This window comes from Leptonychotes weddellii, chromosome 14, assembly GCF_054177405.1.
Source record: "Leptonychotes weddellii isolate Sample4059 chromosome 14, ASM5417740v2, whole genome shotgun sequence".
In the NCBI taxonomy this organism is placed as follows: Eukaryota; Metazoa; Chordata; class Mammalia; order Carnivora; family Phocidae; genus Leptonychotes; species Leptonychotes weddellii.
Genome location: NC_138382.1, coordinates 5,312,576 through 5,331,951, shown reverse-complemented (window position 1 = coordinate 5,331,951; position 19,376 = coordinate 5,312,576). Strand labels below are relative to the sequence as shown.

At 37.1% G+C, this 19,376-nt stretch overlaps 1 protein-coding gene and 1 non-coding gene across 4 annotated transcripts in view; both read left to right on the top strand.

Annotated features, from left to right (window-relative positions):
• JAK2 (Janus kinase 2) overlaps positions 1 to 19,376 on the top strand; it is a 143,524-nt gene that overhangs the window by 15,642 nt on the left and 108,506 nt on the right. The window lies entirely within an intron of this gene.
• LOC115942359 (U6 spliceosomal RNA) lies at positions 15,805 to 15,912 on the top strand. Its single transcript, XR_004076961.1, has one exon. It is a non-coding gene; the product is annotated as a U6 spliceosomal RNA (small nuclear RNA).

Here is a 19,376-nt window from a genome sequence, read left to right as displayed (position 1 = left end):
CCAAACTGTGGAAAGAGCCAAGATGTCCATCGACAGATGAATGGATAAAGAAAATGTGGTGTATATATATACAATGGAATATTATGCAGCCATCAAAAGGAATGAAATCTTGCCATTTGCAATGACATGGATAGAACTGAAGGGTGTTATGCTGAGCAAAATAAGTCAATCAGAGAAAGACATGTATCATATGACCTCACTGATATGAAGAATTCCTAATCTCAGGAAACAAACTGAGGGTTGCTGGAGTGGTGGGGGTTGGGAGGAATGGGATGGCTGGGTGATAGACACTGGGGAGGGTATGTGCTATGGTGAGCGCTGTGAATTGTGTAAGACTGTTGAATCACAGACCTGTACCTCTGAAACAAATAATATATTTTTAAAAAAAGAAGAAGAAGAAGAAGAAGATAGCAGGAAGGGAAGAATGAAGGGCGGGCAATCGGAGGGGGAAATGAACCATGAGAGACTATGGACTCTGAGAAACAAACTGAGGGTTTTGGCGGGGGGGATGGGTTAGCCTGGTGACAGGAATTAAAAAGGGCATGTAGTGCATGGAGTACTGGGTGTTATACGCAAACAATGAATCACGGAACACTACATCAAAAACTAATGATGTAATGTATGGTGATTAACATAATATAATAAAAAAAGATTATAGGAGAAATAAATTATACATAAAGTAAAAAAACCAGTAGAACAGATCAATGAAACCAGGAGCTGGTTCTCTGAGAAAATTAACAAAATTGATCAACTATCTCAGAAAATAGGGATTAAATACATTTCAAAAACCACAGCAATACAAGCAATATTTAAAAGAATTAACAAAACCCCTTAATGGTTCTAAATTATTCAGTAATTCATGCAAAAATATATTGACTAACTTCTCATTAAGGTAGGAATAATAACATATCTTTGGTGACTTCGGGATGGGTGATTGCACACCACAGGTTCTTCCCCCAGATCTCAAAGAGTTAACTGGAAGGAGACATTCTGCTTCCTCAATAATGCCTTAACATTTTAAAGTTATTGCTAAAGCTGAAGGAGTAGGTCTTTTACTCCCAGCCATCCCAGGGTTATTTGTACACACTTTGTTACTTCTGGAGTGCTTTAAGGACCTTTGTTCCTCCACAGTAAAACTGTGTTCCCCAACAGATCTGTCAATAAAAACAAATGATATCTACTTATACTCACTCACCTGCCATTGCCCTTTTTTTCAATTCAGAACTACAGTCTGGGAAGTGATGTTATTAAATGAGCTCTCTCAAAATTCAAAACCAGTGATGGGCTAGGCACTATTCCAGGGGTTAAGGATATAGCAGCTGACGTAACTGTTACAGTTTGCCTCCTTGTCGCTTACATTTTAGCAATTCACAGACAATTAAACAAAGACAAATCATAAGATACAAGAAAGTAGCTTTAAATATGAAGAAAGTATTAAACCAAAACAAATGTACATCAATTAGTACTGAAAATGAAGAAATATATCATCTCAGATTGGATTACAAATCAAAGTTCAACCTTTCATGATTTTCAACATCTAATACATTCAAAGCAACTCAGGAATGGTGAAATTAGATTTAAGTTTACAACTATTTTAGAATTTTATCTATGAAAGCAGCATACCATGAAACAGATCTATCTTCAAGGTGCATAAATGGACACTGCATACAAATGGTTTATGTACCAAGATGGAGGAAAGCCTCATATTTTTTAAAAAAGGAATATGCAACAGCCCTATAAGCAACGAAATAATGCCAGAAAACAACAATCATGGAAGACACAACCTATTAACTAAAAATTAAGGGGTAAGATAATCTCTTTTAAAGTTGACGCAAAAATTTAAGTACATTATGAAAAATAGTAACATTTGAATACAGCTATGTATAAGTACAAATGAAGCTAAAACAATATTCACACGAAATTGTCTTAAATATACATTAATTTTTAAATGACTAAATTAAGCATGTATCTAAAGATGTTTAAAGAAGAAAATCACCTGATGAAATCCATAAAAGGAAATTAATTCAGAGAAGCAAAAAATGAAGTATTTACAACAAAAAATAATAAAAACATAAGATGTAGATCACCATGCCAATAGAATTTTCCAAGATAAAGAAAATGCTCTGTATCTGTATTGTACAATACAATAACTGCCACACATGTGGTTACAGAATACTTGTAATTTGGTCACCACTACTGAGATATGAAGTTTATTTAATTTTATTACTTTAAATTTTATAGTCACATGTGGTGGGTAGTTATTATTAGACAGCACAGATCTAGGATCTTAGGGTAGGAAGTTAAAATAATTTAGTTCAAGACCAAAATGGAAAGAGGACACAAACAGCCAAAAAATGGGAAAGGAAAATGGTAGAGCAAATACCGACACAATGAAATATAAAGATCATAAGAAGCTGCTTTGAGGGGCACCTGGGTGGCTCAGTTAGCCACCTGACTCTAGATTTCTGCTCAGGTCATGATCTCAGGGTCCTGAGACTGAGCCCCACAAAGGGCTCCACACTCAGCAGGGAGTCTGCTTGTCCTCTCCCTCTGCTCCTCTCCCCACCTGCACCTCCCCACGCTTTCTCCAGCACGCGTGCTCTCTCTCTCTAGTAAATAAATAAAATCTTTAAAAAAAAAAAAAAAAAGGAAGGTGGTCTGATATGACAGATGTCTAAAGAGGGGATAGAACTTACATAATTATAAGGAATGAGGGCGCCTGGGTGGCTCAGTTGGTTAAGCGACTGCCTTCGGCTCAGGTCATGATCCTGGAGTCCCGGGATCGAGTCCCACATCGGGCTCCCTGCTCAGCGGGAAGCCTGCTTCTCCCTCTCCCACTCCCCATTTGTGTTCCCTCTCTCGCTGTGTCTTTCTCTGTCAAATAAATAAATAAAATCTTTAAAAAAAAAAAAAATTATAAGGAATGAGGCCAGCTCACATCTCACTGTTTGGAAAATTCACCAGGACTCAGAGTTGGACGAGATGGTGAAGCCTAACAGATTCTGTGGCAAGTTCCACAGGTAAGCAGCTAATTCCTCTTCCAATGTCCCAAATTTGCCCGTTTCTTCTTCTCAGAACAATGACTCTTTGAGTTCCCTTTATACCTTGGGTTTACTGTTAGTAAACCTAATCAGGGCTACATTCCAACGGAACACACCCTGATTGGATAGACACTAAACATAATGAGGGCTTCAGCTTGTGGGGCACACCCTATTCAATTTGATTGGTTCTCCAGACGAACACAAAATTATAACCCTCAAACAAAAAGGAGAGCAGAGATGTAAGGACACTGTGAAGAGATATTAGGAAGACCCATTCATTCTTTTATTCATTCATAAATACTTTTGAACGCATTCTATGTACCAGGAAACATTCTATGTCTTGGAAATAAAGCAGGGCATCAGACACAATGGGAATCTATGGACATGAGGCTGGAAGAAATATGGTCTTAAAAATAAAACTTAAAAAAGTTTTACTTGACTGCTGGGCACTGACCACAAAATACTTTCCAGAAAATGTTAAGAATTGATTAATTATGCAAAGAAAATGGAGAAAACAATGTTACACTTTATTGGTTAGTGGAGAAATAAAAATGTTACTACATACTAAAAAAAAAAAAGTAAAAGAAAAACCATTAAAAATAAAATTTTTAAGATAACAGCTAACATGGTGTTTAAAGGGAAATGTGTAGTTTTAAATACTTATGTTAAGAAAGATGATCTGGAATCAATGATCTAACTTCCTTAGTAGCTAAAAGAAGAAACCAGAAAAAGGAGAAGAAAGTAGGAATGAAGAGCAGAGAAAACAACAGAGAAAATCAATAAAACCAAAGGTCAGTTTTGGGAAACAACTAATAAAATTTATGTCTTTAACTAGAACGATCAATTTTGGAAAGTCAGAAAAAAACCACAAATTATCATTAGCAGGAATAAAAACAGAACATCCCTACAGATCTTACAGTAATTTGAAAAGGAGCTATAATGATTTATGGCCAAGTGATTTCAACAACTTAGATGTAATGGACAAATTCCATGAAAGACAGAAATTACCAAAATTGATATAGGAAGAAACAGAAAACATGAACTGTATCATATCTGTTCAATGAATCGAATTTTTCATTAAAAATCTATCCACAGGGGCGCCTGGGTGGCTCAGTTGGTTAAGCAACTGCCTTCGGCTCAGGTCATGATCCTGGAGTCCCGGGATCGAGTTCCGCATCGGGCTCCCTGCTCGGCAGGGAGTCTGCTTCTCCCTCTGATCCTCCCCCTCTCATGCTCTCTGTCTCCCATTCTCTCTCTCAGATAAATAAATAAAAAATCTTTAAAAAAAAAAAAAATCTATCCACAAAGAAAACTCCAGGCCAAATCAAGCTCACTGGTAAAGTCTGTCAACATTTAAAGAAAAAAAAAAAAAATTCTATACAAATCCTTACCAAAAACAGAGAAGCAGGAAATACTTCCCAAATCACTTTATTTTATAATCATTACCCTGATGCCAAAACCAGATGTATCACAAAAGACAAATGTTTCTCATGAATATAGCAAAACAATAGAACATGGAACCAGCAACACATAAAAAAGTCAGAAAATCAAGACTAACTGGGGTTAATCCCAGGAATGCAGGTTGGCTTAACATGTGAAAGTGAATCAATGTAATTTACTTTATTAACACAGTAACAGAGCAAAACCCACATGATCATTTCAACTGTTGCAGAAAAAACATTTGACAAAAGTCAAAACCAATTTATGATAAAATCTCTGTCAACAAATTAGGAAAAGAAGGGAACTTTCTCAATAAAATAAACACCATCTATAATCTTAAGCTAACATCATACTTACTGATTAAATATTGATTGCTTTCTCTCTAAGATCAGAAACAAGGCAAGGATGTCCATGATTATCATTTCTAATCAGCATTGGAGGTTCTATCCAATGCAATTAGGTAAGAAAAAGAACTAAAGGACAGAGACTGAAAATAAAGAATACTGTCTTTATATACAGACAACATGATAGTGCACACAGAAAATCCATACAATTCTACATTTATTAGAATTTTAAGTGAACTGACCAATATCATGGGATACAACATCACAAAATAAACAAAACCAACGGTATTCCTATATACTGTTTTAATTATGCTCTTTATTCTGTATTTTTTATGCTTTGATTATCTTTGGGCCTTGCTGGTCCTGGAGGGACTGCCCCTTCCACGCCTAACCAATTCCTAAAGATAGTAAAGAACTCCCTTGAGAGCACATCTTTCATATACAAACCAACCAGTGCAGAGCCCATAGCCCCAACCACCTCCTCTATCAAGTTCTTACACTCTGGGCCTTAATCCTCTTAGAAGCAGGTATATCACAGATGCACTCCAACTAGGGACAGCTTCTATGCCCCAGAGCCCACGGAAATTAATCCTCAACATGCTTACCTTGCCTCACCAGATGTGTCCCACAAAAACCACAATAAAGCTTCCTGCCCACATTTTCCCCTCACTCTCTCTGCCTCCTGACTGACCCTGATGTTTCCCCTTGTGGCCCCTCTGGGCATGGTATAACCCTTCCTCCTCTTGGGATCTGTGAATTTAACAATTATCTTATCAATGGCAATTATCTCCTGATCTATTGGTCTCACCATACCTGAATAATAAAATCTACATTCTAAACTACATACCAACAACAAACAACTGCAAAATAAAATTTTAAAGATACTAGTCATGATAGCATCAAAAATGAAATATGGAGAGATACAGATGATGAAACATGTTCTAATTTAACATGAGATGAAAAGTATAAAACTTGAGAAAAATTAAAAAAAACCTAAGTAGTTTTTATGGACTAGAAGATTTTAGCTTGTTAATATGTCAGTTCTCCCCAAATTGATATACAGATTTAATGCAATCCCAGTCAAAATCCTAGAGGGCATTTTTACAAAAATTGAAAAGCTAAATCTAAAATGTACATAGAAATGCAAAGGATCTAGAAAAGTCAAAACAATTTTTAAAAGGAATAAAGTTGAATAATTTACACTACCTGATCTCTAGATTGTCTATAAAACTACAATAATCAATACATACAGTATTGGCACAAGAATACACAAAGAGATAAATGGAACAGAACAGGCAGTCCAGAAATAGAACCACACACATATGCTCAACTGATCAACCTTAGAGTTATAATCGTTTCTTAGATAAAACACAAAGTACTAGCCATTTAAAAAAAAAAAGTGACAAGTTAGATATTACCAAAACTGAGTTTCTGCTGACCAAAAAAGACTGTTAAGAAAATGAATAGTCAAGATGGAGAGAAAATACATATATATATCAAAGGATTTATATTTAGAATACAGGAGAAACTCTTATAATCCAGTAATTTAAAAAAAGACCAAAATATTTAAACAAATGTAACAAATGGAGATTTTTTAAAACCCCAAAACCACATGAAAACCGCTAAATACCACCAATTCAGTGAGATACAAATTAAAACCATGAGATACCAACACACACCCATTAGGATGGAAAAATTTGAAAAGACTAATGACACCAAATGTTACAAAAGTTGTAGAGCAACTGGAACTCTCACTCCTGATGGGAATGTAAAACCAAACAAGCACTTTGAAAAACTGGAAGTTTCTTACAAAGTTATCCATATGAAAGGGGACTTTAACTACTTCCATTTGACCCTAGTCTGTATTTTCCAAATGACTAAATTCTTTCCAGCTTATTTTTTAACTCAGACAAAAGACCTGGCGCAGGGGGGTGGTAGCATCCTGTGATGGGAACCAAAACTACCCTCTCAAGCAATAATGACTGCCATGACCACCAGCAAGCAAGACCCTGGGTGACTGACCCCAAGGGGATGATCAACTTGACCTTTCAACTGCCCACCTACATGTACCCACCTACCTTTGTCCCACATTTTCCTAACAAATCTACAAGTATTTTCAGGACTTGGGAAACAGTCTTTGAGATGTTGGCCTGCTGTCTTTCCAGTGTTGGCCTCACTGGAATAAATTACTTTCTTGTTTCACCACCTCTTGTCTCTCTGCCTTTGGATTTTGTCAGCATTGAAGGGCAGAACTTGTCTGTTTGGCACCCCCGGGGCTAGATGCTCTTGCACCCATCGGGCGCCGGCTACACATATATCCATACTATGATGCAGTAATTCCACTCTGTGCTGATTTAGCTATGAAGTGGCATTCTTTTTTGTTGCCCTTTCCTCCTTTAGGCTACACAAAATGAACACACCGTGGTTGGAGCTATAATGGCCCTCTTGCAACCCCAAGGTGATCCTGAGGATGGAAGTCAGGGTAAAGGTTGGAAAGAGAAAAAGATAGCTGGTAACTAGTTTCCTAATAATCATGGAGCCACCTGTCCAGCACAGTATCTTCTTTTACTTGAGAGAAACATAAATCCACTCTTGTAATTTCGGTTATATGCAGCAAATTTAAATCCAAACTGATGTGCTTCTCCAAATCTCAACTTAGGTAAATTCTCATAGTAATTTTATTATTTTGTGGATTCCTTGGAATTTTTTTTTTTTAAGGATTTTGTTTATTTATTTGACAGAGAGAGAGACAGCAAGAGAGGGAACACAAGCAGGGGGAGTGGGAGTGGGAGAAGCAGGCTTCCCAAGGAGCAGGGAGCCTGATGCGGGGCTCGATCCTAGTACCCTGGGATCATGACCTGAGCCGAAGGCAGACGCTTAACCACTGAGCCACCCAGGCACCCCGGAATTTTTTGTAATTGTTTGAATATACTATCTGTGAATAAAGACAGTTTTCTTCTTTCCAGTAAATAAATAAATATACAAAATGCTGGTTTTAAGAATAATTTTTAGTATATTCAACTTCTTTCCCAACAGAATCAAGTCACTGAAATAAGTAACTTAAGGAACCACCCTTATAAATATACCAAATTAATTCAACTGAATTACAACCGGTAGAGCTGATTCCTTAGATTAACAAATGGCAAATTTTACTTATTACGTTCTGCTTTGTCTTTTTTGAACTGATAGTAAATCTCTGTGACGCAATTTAGCAGGACTTATAGCTTTTCTACACTATATAAGGAAAAGAAATCCAAATAAATTAATCGAGTCATGTGAAAAGGGCATTTAATAATAAGAGCAGGGATGCCTGGGTGGCTCAGTCGGTTAAGCGTCTGCCTTCAGCTCAGATCATGATCCCAGGGTCCTGGGATCGAGTCCCGCATGGGGTTCCCTGCTCAGCCGGGAGTCTGCTTCTCCCTCTGCCTGCCGCTCCCCCTGCTTGTGCTCTCTCGCTCTGTCAAATAAATAAATAAAATCTTTAAAAATAATAATAATAAGAGCAGAAACTACCTATAAAGTTAAATAACCTACTGTCAAAAAAACAAAAAACACCTTTAGCAAATAAATCTTTTCTTTGAACTGAGGCTTTTCCAGGACTCCCCTATCCTGCATTTATGCAAAGTATTGCTTACACGCAAACCCAGTCAAAAAGATACGTTATCTTTAAGCCCACACAGGTTTAAATCAAAAGGATTTCCCACAAAAGCACATTGTTTTTGAAAAGAAATACACCCAAAAAGATATTCCCTCACCAATTTTAATCCTGAGGTCTGATTACTAATTTTAGCAGTTTCTGATAAAAGAGGCTAAAATATTAAAGCACAGCACAAAAACAGACTCTCGCTCTTTAAGCCTGTTGGATCTTCTTAGCTCAAAATCACAGAAACTAGTCAAGAAAAAAGCTATGAATGGGAAAACCTATAACATGGAGAACTTTCCTTCTGTTCCTTATCTACAATACCATTCTAGAAGACAAATGGCTGTTATCTCCCAAATCCCTCATCCTAACCCAATAAGCCTAGAAAATTCTTTGAGAATGGTTTGAGAAAAGCATAAAACCTATCACTAAAGCAGCTGGGAATCATATCTAAACACAACTTCTCACTATTCATTTTCATATAGATTCTAGTTTTGCTTCTACAATTTAAAACAAAACGTATGGCTAGAGGCAAAATGTATGGTATGTGAATTATGTCTGAATAAAACTATTTTTTAAAAAGTATGCCTATTCTTAGAAGAAACATGGAAAATGTGAAACAATTCCCTCAGATACCTGTTGGCATCAAAACAAACTTTTGCTGTCTTTACCTCTTCTCATTCCTACTTTAGATTTGTTGGTTTCCACCAGATATGTGGCTGCCAGACATACTTTTAAAGTTCACATTTGGCCAATTACATCTAATGCAATACCTCCCTAAACCATAATCAAACATCCAAGTATAGGGACAGCCAAGAAAAGTTACATAACATGAATTGCACAAGGGCAGAGAAAGTCCAATTTGAGCTTCTTGTCAATGGTAATGGGAACATCATGTCTTCAACAGAAATAAATCATCAGTGAATAAGAATCTGGATCTACTTTTCAGCAACTATTGTGAAAAAAAGGTCTCAGATTTTTTTTATCAAATATAATTTCCCACAGTAATGACAAAGAAATACTGACCGAGAACTACAGTAGTAGGATGCTACAGAATCAATGTACCTCTTTTTCTGTATCCCTACATTCCTCAAAGGCTACACTAACACCTGAGGAATGACAGCTAAAAAGGGAACAGCAAGAAGTATCAATTATTTTTTAATCTCACCTACTTTTATTTGTCAGTTTAAGAAATTGGCTTTACTATACACTTCTATCTAAAATAAAAGGACCCTTCCCTAAAAACCCATTTTCTGGTGTCAGTGTTATTTCCCTTAGTTTTTGCTTCTATCACCTCTTTCATTAAGCAGAATTTTTCTTTGCAATACTATTAAAAATGTCTTAGTCTCTAAGCTAACCTTAAAACTACTCTGGTATACATTTCATAAAATATTTTTGTATGGATTGCTAATATCTGGAATATATTCTAAGTAATTTTTTGGAATTTAGCTTTCTCTCCTTTAAGTGTATGTTGGTTTCCATTATTCTCTATTATTATTTATAAAAAATTAAAAGTAGAAAAAATGACTTAAAACCAGTGTTCACCGAATGGAGCTTATTTTGGAGAATATACCACAATAATCCATAACTGTCAAAGAAATTTCCTGGTGATAAAGTAAAATATAAAGTGCTGCTTTATGAATCCTTGACAAAACAAGATAAAATGTCATTATACTGTGCTTACTTATATATTTCCCCTCTCTTTACCAAGATATTTTAGGAGTAAGTCAGCCAAAACCTAGATAAAACAGATACGTACCATGTTTGTTAGCTTATGAGACATTCTGGGATTTTTAAACTTGTTGGTGTCAAATTTTCTAGTCTAAATGTATTCCAACACTTTTCTGTTTACATATTATATCATCTGACTTCATTCAACTTACTTCATGTTCATTTACATACTCAACATTTTCCAAAAGAAAGATGTAACTTTTTGTCTCAAAAGCTCTTCATCTACAGTAGAAAGGAAATAATGTGGACAGATATAAAACAATACATAGGGGCGCCTGGGTGGCTCAGTCGTTAAGCGTCTGCCTTCAGCGCAGGTCATGATCCCAGGGTCCTGGGATCAAGCCCCGCATAGGGCTCCCTGCTCGGCGGGAAGCCTGCTTCTCCCTCTCCCACTCCCCCTGCTTGTGTTCCCTCTCTCGCTGTGTCTCTCTCTGTCAAATAAATAAATAAAATCTTTAAAAAAATAAAAAATAAAACAATACATAAAGTGTTGCAGGAACTGTAATAGAATACACAGGGTGAAAGGGCTGTGTACTACATAGACTTACCGTGAAGATCTACCTTTATTACTACCTGGACATCAGGGAAAGGGAGGGATCTCACCTGAATTTGAGATTTCCAACCAAGCAAAGAGGCATAAAGAAAGCAATGCTAAGCACCAAGATAGAGAAGAAAAATAAGTTGAAAGGAAAGTGGATTTTAAATATTTGGAATATGAAACATCTATAAGACAATTACAAGGAAGATTCATAGTAATCAGCTTGCTATATGAGGAATTAAGAAGATTTCTTGGTTTGGGGTTTGAGAGGCTGGGTGTCCAGTGTCAAAATTCACAGAGTAGGATGGAACAGCTTTGGAGGAATGATGAATTCAGTTTGGCACATAATGAAACTGAGTTACCTGTGATACATCCAGATTGAGATATCATTATAGGCAGCTAGATTTCTAAAGGCTAAGGGATACATTATGTGTTTTTGTTACAGATTTTTAAAGTTATTAGGCATAAAAATATATATAAGGTATACAAGATGAGAAGAGGGTTGGAGACCAAGTCCTTGCAGTCCAAACATTTAAGAACTATCTAGAACTGTCAGAAATGGGGGAACATAAAGAGGAATGTAGCAGATTCTTGAAAAGAAATGGTCAAGAAGTAGAAGAAAAGCTGGAAGTGTTCACTTTGTAAAAATTCACTGTGCTATATGTATACTTCTGATAAGTGTGCTTTTCTGTATATATTTTAATAAAACTAAAGTTCCTTAAAAAAAAAAAAAGGAAAGACAAAAGTGTCATGAGAAGAGTTGTCAAATACTATGAAGAGGTTAAATAAGATAGAAACAGAAGGGGGGAAAATTCACTGAACTTAGCAATTAAGAAGTGAGCAAAAAACCAGGGAAAGGATCTGAAGGGTAAAGATAGTTTTTCCTTTCGGGGCGCCTGGGTGGCTCAGTCGTTAAGCGTCTGCCTTCGGCTCAGGTCATGATCCCAGGGTCCTGGGATGGAGCCCCGCATAGGGCTCCCTGCTCGGCGGGAGGCCTGCTTCTCCCTCTCCCACTCCCCCTGCTTGTGTTCCGTCTCTCGCTGTGTCTCTCTCTGTCAAAATAAATGAATAAATCTTTAAAAAAAAAAAAAAAAGAAAGATAGTTTTTCCTTTCATTTTGTGTCATTACTTTTATTTCCTAACCTCATGCATGGTTTTCAACTTAGAATGCTTACCCAGCAGAATAAAGTGATTTTCAAACATTTAAATACTGAAAGTTTACCTCAAAAGCAGCATTTCAGAAGTTACTTTCTTAAGATACAACATACCAACCAAACCAAAGGAGTAAATCAAAAAGATGACATCAGGTCCAGAAAATAGATCCAACCCTGGACAGTAGTGAAGTTAAGTCACATGGTGACAGACAGCTGGGCAGCAGGCCTAAAGCACTCAGCCCAGCAAGGGGACCCTGGAAGGAAGACTTCAGAAAAAAGTGGGTACTAGGCTGCTTGCCATGAAGGAGTTAAAAACAAATACAAAACACAACATAGCACTACACACTCACAGAGGATAAAGGAAAACTAAAAGAAAGGGGAAAAAAGGCAATCCCAGTGGAAGAAAACTTGACAAGAAAGGCGATGAAATTACAGCATGCTTCTTGGCTCCGTAACAATGCTCAATATAATATAAGCACTGTCATTGCTTTGCAAACTTAGAATCCTCTACAAAGCACTCAAGTGTTAATTATGGTTACTAGACACAATGTAAATGTTCATCTTGACATAAAAATACAAATGCTGGAGGCTGAGAAGTGAAAGCAAGGGGGTGGCTAAACAGAAGCTTGGAAGAAGTACACTAATCCTAGAAAGTGAGAAATCAAGAAATACTGCCTATGGTTTCTGGAACAAGAAATCAAGTTCTAAATATACTACTTTACCTTATGTGAAATGAATAATTTGAGGAAAGGGGGAGGGGAACAGTGTGTAGGTGAGATCAAGACTGAACTACAAGAAGTTAACAGTCAAAACTAACTCCTTCTGGAGAAAAGGACTGAAGTGGGAAGAATAAAACTTCTCATTGTAATAGTTTTTGCATTATAAGCTTCTGTGTGATCTGATTTTTTTAAACCAATGTCTATGAAATATCTGGGGGGAAAATTTAAGAAGAGAATAATGAGGAAAAAGGAAATCAAGGTGGCAAGGCTATTCTTAAGGGTGAAGAGCAGAAAAGAGACAGGGTAGCTGTAGATGGTCAAAGATCAAAGGAGAACATAAAAATAAGCTAAGAGATAATTCTCAAGCTACTGGAGGGGCCAACAGTGATAATATCAAAGAAAGAAGGGGGAAAACAAAGGGGAAAGGTGTTAGCCCTAGGACCGACAGGGACAGGACCAAGGGCACAGGAATACAATATAAAAGACCTAAACAATCAGAAGAATGTGACCAGAGATTGGTACAAATAACAGTTCACAACTTCAGAGATGGACAAACTTGAGATAATAACAAGGTTTCATTAGAATGAGGTTATGAGAAAGGAGTACTAGTGTCAAGTTTGGATGACAATGCAGAGTCAAATATATTAAGAAACCTTAAAGTGTCTTTAGGTGAGTTCTTCACCTGGATAATACATAACCTATGATCATGTCAGAAATAAGGGTTTAGAGGAAAACCAGGTTAGATGCCAAAATTTCCCAACTAACAACATAGTAGTAGGCAAGGAGAGGGCAGCAGAGGACAACAGGAGGAACTGAGGACGGTATAATCTGTATCATATTAATCTCAAAGAACAAGATTTTTGGTTTTTGTATTAGGGCGATAAATATTACCCTATGGAAGCAGCAATATAAATACTTCCTCTAGACCCCAGGGTAGATACACGATGTGATACCTTTAGGAAAGGCAACATCAGTGAAGGTAAAGAACAGGAAACTAATGCTATAGAAAACCAAATTTATAAAGGAAAGGGGAATCTGAAAGGATCCTATAAGAAGGACTGGAAGGCAGTCAGCTGAAAAAGTAGAAATAGCAGGACAAGAATCTGTAGGAAAGTATTTTCCGGCACTATATGACAATTTTGAACACAATCAAGTCTGTAAAATACCAATTTACAGGAAATGCAGAGAACAGAGGAACACATTAAACTACACCATGAAAATGTGATCAGCAAAATCTAGATTGTGGGAAACTATAACCAATGTAGTTTTTTTTAAAAAAGAAAAAAGACAAGGGATGCAGGAAACATAGACTGTAAAGTCACAATGCGTGGCCCTTATTTGGACCCTAGTTTTTAAAAAAAAAAAATCCAAACCACTTAAAAAGCCATTTATGATGTATCAAGCATTCAGAAATTTGATTGCTTGCTGAGAATTTAAAGATATTAAGGAATTATGATGTTTTTAATTTTAAAAAGCATTTTTATATTTTAGAGATGCATACTGAAATAGTAATGGAAGAAATAATATGATGTCTACAATGTGCTTCCAAATAACACAGTAATGGGGAAAGCAGATGGCACAGAATAAGATGACACAGGTAATAAGGGCTATCGCAGCTGAGCGATTAGTGTGTAAGAGTACGTTATACCGTTATGTCTACTTTTGTATGTTCAAAATTCTCCCTAAGGAAAAGTTTTAAAGGATGTTTGTTATATTTCATCTAGCATTTCTTAATGAGTGTTTTCAAGTTACTCCAACAGAAAACTTCAGGAAACGAAGTCCCGGATTTCATTTTGTATTTTACAATTCATCTCACATATATTTAAAAGCAAAGGTTGTGGGGCGCCTGGGTGGCTCAGTTGGTTAAGCATCTGCCTTCGGCTCAGGTCATGATCCTGGAGTCCTGGGATCAAGTCCTACATCGGACTCCCTGCTCAGCGGGGAGTCTGCTTCTCCCTCTGATCCTCCCTCTCTCATGCTCTGTCTCCCATTCTCTCTCTCAGATAAATAAATTAAAAATCTTTAAAAAAAATAAATAAAAGCAAAGGTTGTTTGTAACATTTACTACAAAAATTTTTGTTTAAAGATTCTGATCTCTAAATACAATAAAGTGGTATTAGGTACTGACAGATTTTAAAAAATGGAAAACTTAAAAAGAAACATGTAAAACTGAAACTTTAGATGAGACTAAGATGACAGAGGGCATTTGATTCCTCCTTGCCTATTTAGTAAGAGTATATTAAATAACTGGGCCTTTTTATAAAAGTGAATATTTAAGTATGTATGTCAAAAATTTTTAAGTTAACAATTGAAAGAAAAGATTTATAATCTAAAAAAAGGCAGAAAAAAAGAAAATTAAAAGCAAGGAAAGAAAGTAAAAAATTTTTAAGTCCAAATGTCAACAAATACAATAAATGTAAATAATAAGCCAATGAAACCCACCTTCTAGAAGACAAAGAACATCAGAATGGATTTCTTTCTTTTTTTTAAGATTTTATTTATTTATTTGAGAGAGGAGAGAGAAAGAGTGTGTGTACAAGCAGGAGGAGGGGCAGAGGGACAAGCAGACCGCCAATGAGTGAGGAGCCTGAGGCAGGGATGGATCCCAGGACCCTAAGATCAGAACCTTAGCGGAAGTCAGATGCTTAACCAACTGAGTCACCCTGGCACCCCAGACTAGATTTCCTTTTTTAAATCAAGGTATACAGTGCTTGGAAGAGACACATAACAAAACCATACAGAAAAGTTAACCAAAAAAGGACATTTTTATCAAGCTGACGGGTGCCAAATGGTACTGATCCCTGTGATTATAAGCCAAACTAAAAGAAGGTAACTACAAATATAAATCACTAAGCAAAAGAAACCCCAATGAGAAAAGGAGCAAAAGATATGAATAGATCAATAAACAAATTAGACGGTAGATCTCACTTGTAGTTAAGTAAATGCAAACTAAGATACCAAATCATACCCATCAGGTTGCCAAAATTAAGCTGTCTGAAGATCCCACGTGTGGATGAGAAGATGTAAAACCCTTCAAACAAATGATTTTAGAGAGCAATTAGGCACATCTAATTAATCTGAAGATATAACTATCCTACAAACCAGAAATTCCATTTCTAGTTACAACCCTAGAGAAATGAATGTACTACTGCATAATGTTCACAGTAGCATTATTTTGTAATAATAAAAAACAAATAGTGCGTCACTTCGACAGCACATATACTAAAATGAGAACAATACAGAGAAGACTCGTATGGCCCCTGTGCAAAAATGGCACATAAATTCATGAAGTGTTCCATGTTTCTGGGGAAAAGAGCGAGAGACAAAGCAAGAAACAGACTCTTAACTCTAAAGAACAAACTGACGGTTACCAGAAGGGAGGTGGGTGGGGGGTGGGGGAAGCAGGAGATGGGGATGAAGGAGGGTGCTTGTGATGAGCACTGAGAAATGTATGGAATTGCTGAGTCACTATATTATAAACTTGAATATAACACTGTATGTTAACTATACTGAAATTAAAATGAAAACTTTATAATAAAATAATAAAACAAATAACCTAAATGTTCATGAGTAGGAAAAAATGGTATATAAATTGTAGACTCCTCATACATTATTCATAATTATTCATCATAATCATAATTCATAATTATTCATGATTATTCATCAATTTTATGAACTAGAGCTATATATCAAACTGATAAATGAATATCATAAAGATAAGTGAGGTTTAAAAAGCAAGTTGTAGCAAGATATAATTATTTAAGGTTTAAACCCATGATTTACTACTACTGTATCATTCACTGATACATGTATGCAGTCAAAGCTTAAAATATGCATGAAAATGATACTAACTTCATGCTAATAGTTACCTCTAGTGAGGTAAATGGGGGAGACACAGGAGTAGGAATATGTAGATGAGCTTCAACTGTATCTACAATGTTTATTTCTTTAAAAAAATAAGATCTAAAGCAAAAAGTAGCCAAATATTGATAAAACTGGATGGCAGATACAGGTTAATAATTTATTTTATTTTCTTAATTTCCCATACATTAAGAATATTTCAAAAAAATTTTTTTCAAATACTAAAATGAAAAGAAAAAAAAAAAAGGAAGAATATAGCCTTTGGGTTAGGATCCAAGTTTGAAATGGAAGTAGGTTTGAATCCTGTCCCCTGTGATGTTTCTCCAAAATCAGTTTAATCTTTCTGAGCTCAGTTTTTATCTCTTAAAAAATAATAATGGCCACTACACTTCATAGGATTTTTGTAAGAATTAAATGCAATAAACTGAAATAATCTCACCTGGAGATAAGCACTTTCCCTTCTCCTCACACTGCATTAGACAATGCTAGAGCTTTTTTTTTTTTCCTTTTCTCTTCTTTTTTCATTTTCCTTGTTTTCCCTCCCAATCATATAGGCAGTGAGGGTGAAAAAAGTATTGCGGGGGGCGGGGCAGAACAAGATGGTGGAGAAGTAGGAGACCTGGATTTCGTCTGGTCTCAGGAATTCAGCTGGATAGGGATCAAACCATTCTGAACACCTACAAACTCAAAAGGAGATCGAAGAAAAGAATAGCAACAACTCTCTGAACAGAAAAGCGACCACTTTCTGGAAGATAGGACGTGCGGAGAAGTGAATCCGAGGCGATATTCGGGAGGACAGACGGCGGGGGAGGGGCCTCTGTCAGCCGCTTCTGGCAAGTGATAGAGCCCCGGGGCACAAAATCGGAACTTTTAGAAGTCGGCTCTGCTGAGGGGAAGAATGAAGGGGGGGAAATCGGAGGGGTAGACGAACCATGAGAGACGATGGACTCTGAAAAACAAACTGAGGGTTCTAGAGGGGAGGGAGGTGGGAGGATGGGTTAGCCTGGTGATGGGTATTGAGGAGGGCACATTCTGCATGGAGCGCTGGGTGTTATGCACAAACAATGAATCATGGAACACTACATCTAAAACTAATGATGTAATGTATGGGGATTAACATAAGAATGAAAAAATAAAAAAAATAAAAAAAATAAAAAGTCGGCTCTGCTGAGGGAGGACACTCCAGTGGCTAAGTGGGGGGTGGAACCCTCGTGGGAGAGTGTGGTCTCAGGACCCTCGGGGTCACAGAAAGACCGGGGCTGCCTGAGTGCGGCAGAGCTCACAGGTATCGGAGCAGGGAAGCCGGCTGCAGAGACGGAGCCGAGGCGTGGGCTCTCAGCTCAGGGTTGCCATAAACCGTGATCCGCGGCACAGTCGGGCCACTGCTTCTCCAGCAGGGACCCAACAAGCGGAAGATCCGGGGAGACTCCCCTTCCTCCTCCGGGAGGAGTGACGCGGGAGCGCACCGCAGGGATCCGCTGGGTTTGGAGACTCCAGACCGGTCGTGTGCCAGAGACAGAAACGCTCGGTCACAGGCTGGGGGAGCACAGAGTACAGCAGGGGACCGGGAAGACGGGAATGATTGACTGCTTTTCTCTGGGGGCTCACTGAGGAGTGGGGCCCCGAGTTCCCGGCTCCTCCGGGGCTGATACTTGGGAGGCCGCCATTTACACTCTCTGCCTCCAAAGCTGTACGGAAAGCTTGCAGGGAACAAAAGCTCCCGAGAGCAAACCCGAGCAGATTACTTAGCCCAGACCGGGCAAAGGCGGGGCAATTCCACCTCTGGCAAAGACATCTGGGAACCACGGCAACAAGCCCCTCCCCCAGAAGATCAGCGAGAACAGCCAGCCGAGACCAAGTTTACCGATCATTGAGAATGGCAGAACTCCAGCGCTAGGGGAATAATGCACATAGAATCCATGGCTTTTTTACCATGATTCTTTAGTCTTTCAAAGTTAATTTTTCTTTAACTTTCTTTTTTTTTCTGAAATTTTTTTCCCTTTTTCAACCAACATCTTATCAATCCCTTTTTTAATAAACATTTTTATTTTTCATTTTTAGAGTCATATTCTATACCTTCATAGTAGTTACCCTTATTTTTGGCACATATATATAAGTTGTTCTCTCTTTAAAATTTTGAGATAGTTTCCTCTTAACAGATCAAAATATACCCTAAATCTCTAGTGTATGGTTTTGTTCTACTCTCCTGCCTGATAACATTCTCTCCCTTTTTTTTTTCTTTTTAAATCCTCTTTTCTTTTTTCAAACTTCTTAACAATTCTTTTTATAAAATTTTTATATAATTTTCATCTTTACAGTCATATTCATCATATCAACCCTTATTTTTGTACATATATAAGTTTCTCTTTCTTTAAAATTTTGGGAGGCACTATCTTTTAACGGACCAAAATACACCCAAAATCTAAGGGGGCACTGATCTATGTACCAGCCTGATCATATTTGATCATATTCTGTTTTCTTGTTTTGTTTTGTTCTGTTTTTTTTTTCCTGTTTTTATCTTTTTCTTTTTCTTTTTTTTTTTGCTTTTTCTTTTTTCTTTCTTTCCCTTTCTTTTTCCCCCGGCTTCAGGTCTTTTCTGATTTGTTTAGAGTATATTTCTGGGGATATTGTTACCCTGTTAGCATTTTGTTCTCTCATTAATCTATTCTCCTCTGGACAAAATGACAAGATGGAAAAAATCACCTCAACAAAAAGAGCAAGAGGTAGTACCGACTGCCAGGGACCTACTCAAAATGGACATTAGTACGATGTCGGATCTAGAGTTCAGAATCATCACTTTAAAGATACTAGCTGGGCTTGAAAAAAGCATGGAAGTTATTAGAGAAACCCTTTCTGGAGAAATAAAAGAACTAAAATCTAACCAAGTCGAAATCAAAAAGGCTACTAA